We start from the raw sequence: 8021 nt of genomic DNA, 5'->3' as shown, positions 1-8021 counted from the left end.
TGAAACTTCTCTAAAATTCCCTTTGCTCAGTTCACATAAATGAATTTGGAGCATAAGGTTGAATTCAGGATGAGAAGAGGATCACAATGGTGGTGGTCCCTGTCTTGAACTTACCAAACGATGAAACTCCGACGTGAGCTCACCGGAGAAGACAACCGGAGTTTTATCAGGTTGTCTAAGTTTGAATCAGACACGTTGGCAAATTGAAATGTTTTGATTGGTTGGATTTAAACTGGATCATGTGTTTGGCTTGCAACGCGTTCCACCATGCATCATAACCTTTGGAGTGTTGGATATGTCATGTCAATTAATGAGGCGTGATCCAACGCTCCGTGTTTTTTCTGATTTTATTTCTTTTTCTTTTATTATTTTTAATTTCTTTTTCTTTAAAAATTCATAGTAATTTCATTTTTTATCCAAAAAATCCTAAAATAATTTCTAAAATTCTCTTTTATTTTACTTCATCTGATTTTTATTTTTCCATATTTTATTTCACTGATTTTCTTTTTTTTTTAATTTTCTCTTTTCTCTTTTATTTTAATTGGTTTAAAAATACTTTTCTGTATTTTAAAATTATGAAAAATTTATTATATGTTTCTTATTTTATTTCCAACCTTCCATAATTTTCTTGCCCATTTATTTGGTGTTTTGAAGGACTTTATGGATTTTCCATTTTATTTCTATTTTAAAATTCATTTAAAAATACATTTGATGCATTTTTATTTCATTTAATTGAATTTTATATTTGTGTGACTTTGTGAACTTCTGTTGACCTTGGATTATGAAGGTTTGGACTTCAAGTCTCATCAAACTCAATGGATCTTGGGTGTTGATGGGGTGAAAACCCTAATCCATCAAAATGGATGATTGATTTTGATGATGACTTGATCAAACTTTTGGTCCAATTTGGGTGTGATTTATCTTGATTCTTTCTTCTTCATCTCCTTCTTTTCCCTTTGATCAATTGGATGACTTGTGTCCATCTTGTTCATGATGTGTGGGTTGGTACTTGATGAACTTTCATCATTTCAAATCTACCTTCTAAGTGATCATGGATCATTTAAGGTACTTTGGATTGATGCATAAGTTTGTCTTAAGTATCATGAAATATGGATTGAAGTAATGGACCATCCTCCTAGAACTTGTGCTTGATCAACTCTTTTCTTTTTCTTATGTGGCATCGCTTTAGGAAAATGATTTACATATCATTTCTCTATCATGTATTAACACAAACATTATTATTGATCGGCCTCAGATAGTTGTGACTTCTACGTAAGTCCAACTATGATTGCTTAACATAGCGCCAAATTTTCCCAAAAAGCAAAGTCATTTTTATAAGTGAGATTGTAAGTCTCATGTTCCTCATGGTATTGTGTGAAAATGTTGCTCCTTTTCCATTTGTGAGAGTTAGTGGCATACTTGTTGATTTTATCCAAGTTAGAGCCCTTCTCATAAATGATGTATAGGTTCATATTTTAATGTTTGTGAGTGGATAGTTGAGTGTTCTCCCAAAAATGACCAACACATTTTTTCATCTTCACTAATGTCTTTTACTAATTCTTCACTTGTATTAACTTCTATTTCAATGTCATTTACTTTATGCCTTTATTTTATGTCATTTACTTTATAGTTTATGTTTAGCATTTCATATCATATTGTTTATGATTATGTCATTTTGTTCTTTGTCCATTTGGACCTTTATTTTATATCATTGTAAAGAAGACACTAATAAGAAAAAACCTAAAAAGAAACTTGTTTCTCCTAACTCATGGACTTGTGGTTACTATCCTTGGGATCATTGTGGAGTCATGGACTTAGAATTAGGATACTGACCTTTGCTTTGGAATTTGTGACTTGAGACCTTGGAATTCATCTGATACCTATGACTTTGGACTTTCTCTATGAAGACTTGGCTTGGTTACTTTGGTTTCATCTGATACGTGGATTATTATTTGCTTATTTTGGTTTGTTTGAGGCTTAATCCAAATGAGGTAATTCTTTCTTGACTTATGTCATAATGTTTGCTATCACTTGGTTAGATCTTTCCTCCCTAAACTTTTACTTTATGCTTTAGGATAGTCTCTTCTTCTCCTCCTTTTCTTTAATTTTCAAAATCTTCTCTCTTTTTCAAAACCTTCTTTCTTTCTAACTTGAACCTCTTTCTCAATAACCCTTGACTTTTGTCAAGTAATCTTTAAAACATTTTCCTAATAATTCTAATTCATCTAAGCATATTTATACCAATTTCAAAAAAAAACTTAAAAATACATAACTCATTCAAATTGTTTTTGTGCCTTTTTGTGCACTTTTCCTTTTAAAACCTTTCTCAAGTTATTAGACATGAGTCGTTTCCATAGTTGAGATATAATTCTCCTATCTCCATAACATTTATGATAATTCTTTTCCATTTGTGAGAGCAAGTGGCATACTTATTGATCCTTATCCAAGTTGGAGTCTTTCTCATGGTGATGCAAAGTTCTCATACTTGTGGGTGACTAGTTGAGTATTCTCCTTTAAATGACAAAATGTCTTTTCCATAAAAAATGAATCAAAACAAACTCTCTTTGTTGTTTTTACCATGAACTACGAGGTTTTGGTCCTCCATTGCACTTTGTTGGTACGTAGGCATGAGACTTAAAAAGTCTTGGCAAACATTAAAATATATATATATATATATATATATATATATATATATATATATATATATATATATATATATATATACTTCTTTTCCCATCTCTCACATCTTTTAACAAATAACGCCCTTTTCCAAACCAAAATATACACATTTTCAAAGAGGTTCTCATAAAGTATCATGGATGTTGAGGGTGCTAATACCTTCCCTTTGCATAATTAACTCTGGGACCCTTGTTCTCTATTTATTAGTTTTATTTTAAAAACTTCTTTGTGTTTTGTTCATACTTTTTCTCTTTTCCTTTGGAAACAATAAAAGTGCATTGACGACTCTTGCTTTGCGAGTTAAGTTAATCAATAGCTTCATCTCAAAACTTTTACCGCTACAACATGAGGTTAAATCATATAAATCATTTGGGTTATAGACACATGTGATGGATGCGTATGATTGTTGGTGATTAGGGTTTGGTTCTTGGTTTTAAGTTTGGGTGTGTGACATGAACTGGTTGTGAGGTTGGGTGTTTGGTGGTTGAGTGTATATGGTAGCGTGATGGTGTAAGGTTGGTCATTGGGTTTGGGTGGGTTGACATTGTTCTTGGGCGGGGATTTGTTGTTGGGCGTTTGATGACGAAGCTCGTTGGCGTGGATCAATCAAATACCTTGGCTCAGACACAAACTGTGGCGTTGTAACCGACCTAAACCATGCCATATAATATTGAGTTGGTCTAGCACCATGTATGATTGGTTCGTTTAAGATATGTTGTCGTAGATTCCTCCAATGACGATACATCTCTTTTGCGAAGTCTCTCCAATCGAAATAATCCCATTGGCCATCGAATCTTTGTTGATGCCAATATCCCAAACACGTCAGAGGTTCTTGAATTTGTTGTTGAATGTCGAACTGCAGTTTTACATGGCCACTCTGGTGCATCTCCACAGTAGTGAACCGGATGATTGGTGTTTTTGCTGTCCAAACTGCACATTTATCATGGCTAACTTGATGATCAAGACCCATATACGACCTCCAGATAAACTTTATAATAATTTGACATGATTAGAGGATATGTAATTGGATAATTTTTTTAAATCAAAAGTAGAGTTATTTAGTAGTAATATATTGTTTGGTCCAATGTGGTCTAAAAGATTGCGATAGACTACTACAGTGTGTTTGGGACACCTATTGTAGTTCATCCCCTTAACTGACCACCTAGATTGAAAATATTGAAAATATATTAGTTACAATTAGTTTTAGTATAAAGTCTAACAAATTAGAAGATTTAAGATAAACTTACTTTGTTGCGTAGGAGAATGTGAATGGCTTCTCGTTGACCAGGGCGAGTGACATTATTCTTGACCAACGCCATGCTTGTAGCAAATAGGTGCAAGAATAAAATATATAGGTATTTTTTGGCATTTTTATACGACGAACTATATAGATGGGGCGAAACAGATGAACCCCAATTATATGTGCCTACTTTATTTATGCTTCGTAACAACGGAAAATATATAATGTTTACCGTATTACTAGTACTTTCAGGAAATAAAATACCAAATAGAATCATAATATAATAGCTAGCTTTAATTATCTTTTCATACTCAGTAGATTATTCGTTTAATGTTATACTTGAATAATATTGTTTAAGATATTTTAAATTAATACCTTGACCCCTAGGTTAACCCGAAGTCTGTCTCGTGGTTATGTCTTCACACAAAGGGGCACCCAACAATTCCTCGCATATAGAGTTATCTTGGTTAAATCTACCATTTACGGTCTTACCATCGATAGATAGACCTAACAACATGTTGACGTCCTCAAGTGTGATGGTACACTTATCGAAAGGAAGGTAAAATGTGTGGGTCTCGAGTTTCTATCTTTCTAACAAAGCAATAATAAATTTATAGTCAACTGAGTATGGGACTATGTTAGGTAGATTACCAAAACCATATCCTCGTAAATATGGTTCTATCAAAGGATCGTGTGGTATATATTCATGCACACGACATCGAAATCTCTTTGGGTCCTAACAAAAGATAATTAAGAAATAAGAATAAGTAATAAACAACATAGAATAACTAATAAACAATAGAGACATTTTGTTAGGAAATAAGAATAAGTAATAAACAACATAGAATAAGTAATAACATATAAATGTCGCAATATTGTCGATTGTTTCTCGATGTTTATCACCCGTGGTCAATAGAGACATATTGTTGCAGATAGGTTGAGTGTTGCAGAAAGGTTGAGTGTTGCAAATAGGTTGAGTGTTGTAGATAGACTGATAAACATCAATATTTATATATGTGAAAGAAAGTTGAGTGTAAGGTTGAGGGTAAGTTGCATTCACGTGAAAGTTTATTTTGCATGTGGTGTATGTGAACATGCACCATTGGTAAGGGCACATTAATGTCTTTTTAGGGAACGCGCCATTGATAAGGGCGCATGTGTTTGTCCTTTTAGGGCAGGGGAATCATGCAGGGGGCATACGTTGGACAATGAAAATGGAATCATGCATGGAATCGTGGTAGAGATTCTTGTAGTCTGAATCCTAGGCTTATGCGTGCAAGATTCTTCGTATAAGCCACTGCAAAATGGCGCCTAAGTTAAATCTATATAGCATATGCCAGTCCCTTTGGCGCATAACTTGATTTATGGATATTCACCATTAACCCTATTTAAGGGCATGCTATTACGTGATTAATGCACTCACCACCAAACACTAAAGTTGCATCTTACAAAAATGTCTTTATCACCACATTACATGATCAATGCCCATGTCACACCCCAAAATTTACCCCTAAATTTTATAATCATTTGCATCCTAGACATCATTCATGCTTAGCTAACCTCAAGATTAAGATATACTTGGTTTTGTTTCATCTATGAACTAGGGTTTCCCTCAAAGAGCTCAAAGGATTGATCAAAGTTTTGGATTGATTATCAATAAATCAAGTTCTCATACACTCAAGAGATATCTCTCTCCATCCTAGGTATGATTGATTCTGATTCCCTCTTTTTTTCCCTGCTTTTCTTCTTCTTTCTATCTTCTAGAAAATTTTCTCCACTGTGTGTATTCCTCACTTCTTGGTTGTCGTTGTTCTGTGATTCGTTTCTGTGATTTGTGCAGAGCTGGTGGTGAGGCGTGTTTCCAATGAGTGAGCCAAGAACGATGAATCAATATGGAATATTCAATGTTGAAAACGGAATGAAGAGTGCAGAGCGCAAAGGATTTGAGGATTGAAGTTTTTTGAAGCCCTTCCCCCTGAAACTGAGTAAGCTTTTTATAGCCTTCAAAATTGGTTAGAAATTCAATCTCAAATCCATATGGAATTAATTCCAAATTCAGAATTAGTTTTCAAATGAAAAAAAACGGTTTTTGAGTTTGTTATGCTAGATGGACAATTCAGTTGGAAGCTATTAGTTATGTTAGGATATCAATTATTAATCTGCAGTTAGTACTCAGTTAGTCAGCGTTAGTTAGTTAATGGTTTTATAGTATGTTAGTTGGTTGTGAAGTATTTCTATTAAGTGAAATTAGTTATGGTTCATGATTTGTTAGTGTAACTGCTTGTTGTTGATATCTGTCATGAATTCCCCGTTAGATTTGCCCTGCTATTAAGGTGCTAAAGTCGTAACCTGCTAATGTGTATTTGCTACTAAGTGGATAATCAATCCATGTTACTGCTATTGTTATATGGATTACTCTTGCTAATGTGAATTTGCTATGCTACTTTCTTGCTAAACTGCTAGCTACTATGTTCTGTTGTGGAATCATGAATGAGCTTGTTGGATTATGCTAGATGCTTATGACTACACCTGATATGAATTGGATTGCACTGCTAAAAAAGTTAGGTTAACCTGCTGATTGTTAGTGTGATGATTTGTTTGTTCCAACTGAATTCCGCAATATGGTTATTCTGCTAGTGATTAAAACCTCGCCCTTAGCTGCCATGTTAACTGGTTTTATGCACATGCACATGCTATTAAAATTGGTGCAGTCTAAACTGTTAGAAATTAAAAGGCCGATGCTAGGTTAGGCTAATTGGATTGTTTGCAAAATTTTCTGTTATGGACTAAGTTATGCAGTTAGTTCTTCTGTTAAATTAGAATTAGTTAACAATCTCAACTCAGTTAGTGGGCTTTTGATTCTCTATGCGCGTTTCTGTTAGTTACCGTGGATCTGAAATTTGCAGGGTTATTTGAAATTCTGTCATGAAAAGGAATTATGCAGGTCATGGTTGCTCTTCTGTTAGTGAGGCTCTATTGATAATAAGTCTTGACTTTTCTATTAGTGAATGGTTGAGATTTAGTAGTAAGAAGGATTATGTGATTTTATGAATCCAAAGTAAAATGAAAACCAACTAACCGTTATGCTGTTAATTTGCAGAGCCCTGTTATATTATTGAGTGGACTGGAAGAGTATGTTGCAGCTTTTTATCCTGATAGGAATTGTTTGAATTAAAGGTGTTGCACCTTGTTATTTGTTAATGGCAGGCATGTTGTGTGGATGATGTAATTTTGGATTAACATTGGTTTTGTATGGTTGAATGTTTGGAATTATTTGACTTGATTTTGAATGTTTGTTTGTTTTTGGAAAAGTTTGGATATTGAATGGATAAATAGATATTGATGGATATGGTTGGAAAAATAGATAATTGGATTATGATTTAATGGATATAGATTATAACAATTGAAATGTGGATATGTAATGGATTTGAATAATTTCTAAAACTAGTCTAAAAACTAAAATAATGAAAAATCAATTAATATCAATTTGAAAACTCCAAAATCCAATTATAATAAAAATCAATTAGAGACCAATTAAAATTAAAATCATATTAATTTAATCAATTTGATATTAAATCACTTTGCAAAAATCTAAAATTAATTTAAGATTTGAATCGATTTGAAGTTAAAATCAATTTAAAAATCAATTAAAAATTAAATTGGAATTCCACAATTAATCTGAAATCGAATTGAAAAAATAAAAAATCAATTGAGATTATATTATACATCTAAAATCCAATTAAAATTAATTTAAAATTAGAATCAAATTTCGAGATTAAAATCAAAGCACCAAGATGGGTATGACAATGACGTGAGTCGAACGGGCATAGATGATGATTGATGTTATCAAAGTCAAGACAATATAGACTTAGGAATGGATGGTTGACTTTGGTCAACTGGGGTGACCAAAAAGTCAAAAGTTGACCAAAGTCAACTGAGAGGCGTGAATTAGGGATTTCTTATGTAAAGATAGGCTAGTAACCAATGCACTAAAGACTCGAGTCAAAGACCCAGGATTACTGATTTTAACCCTAAACCAAATGACATCCCAAGCAAGAAGACATGTAAGTCAGAGTCATTCCCCAATGAATTAGGGTTTCAC

The 8021-nt window shown here is 33.2% G+C and overlaps 1 long non-coding RNA gene across 1 annotated transcript; it reads left to right on the top strand.

Moving 5' to 3' along the window:
* The first annotated feature begins 5341 nt into the window (after positions 1–5341).
* Positions 5342–7211, top strand: LOC127092334 (uncharacterized). The gene is made up of 3 exons (XR_007792157.1): positions 5342–5622; positions 5760–5904; positions 7020–7211. It is a non-coding gene; the product is annotated as an uncharacterized LOC127092334 (long non-coding RNA).
* Positions 7212–8021: the final 810 nt, after the last annotated feature.

This window comes from Lathyrus oleraceus, chromosome 6 (assembly GCF_024323335.1).
Source record: "Lathyrus oleraceus cultivar Zhongwan6 chromosome 6, CAAS_Psat_ZW6_1.0, whole genome shotgun sequence".
NCBI classification, from domain to species: Eukaryota; Viridiplantae; Streptophyta; class Magnoliopsida; order Fabales; family Fabaceae; genus Lathyrus; species Lathyrus oleraceus.
The sequence above is the reverse complement of the archived record's forward strand: the minus strand, read 5'-3'. Positions and strand labels throughout refer to the sequence as shown.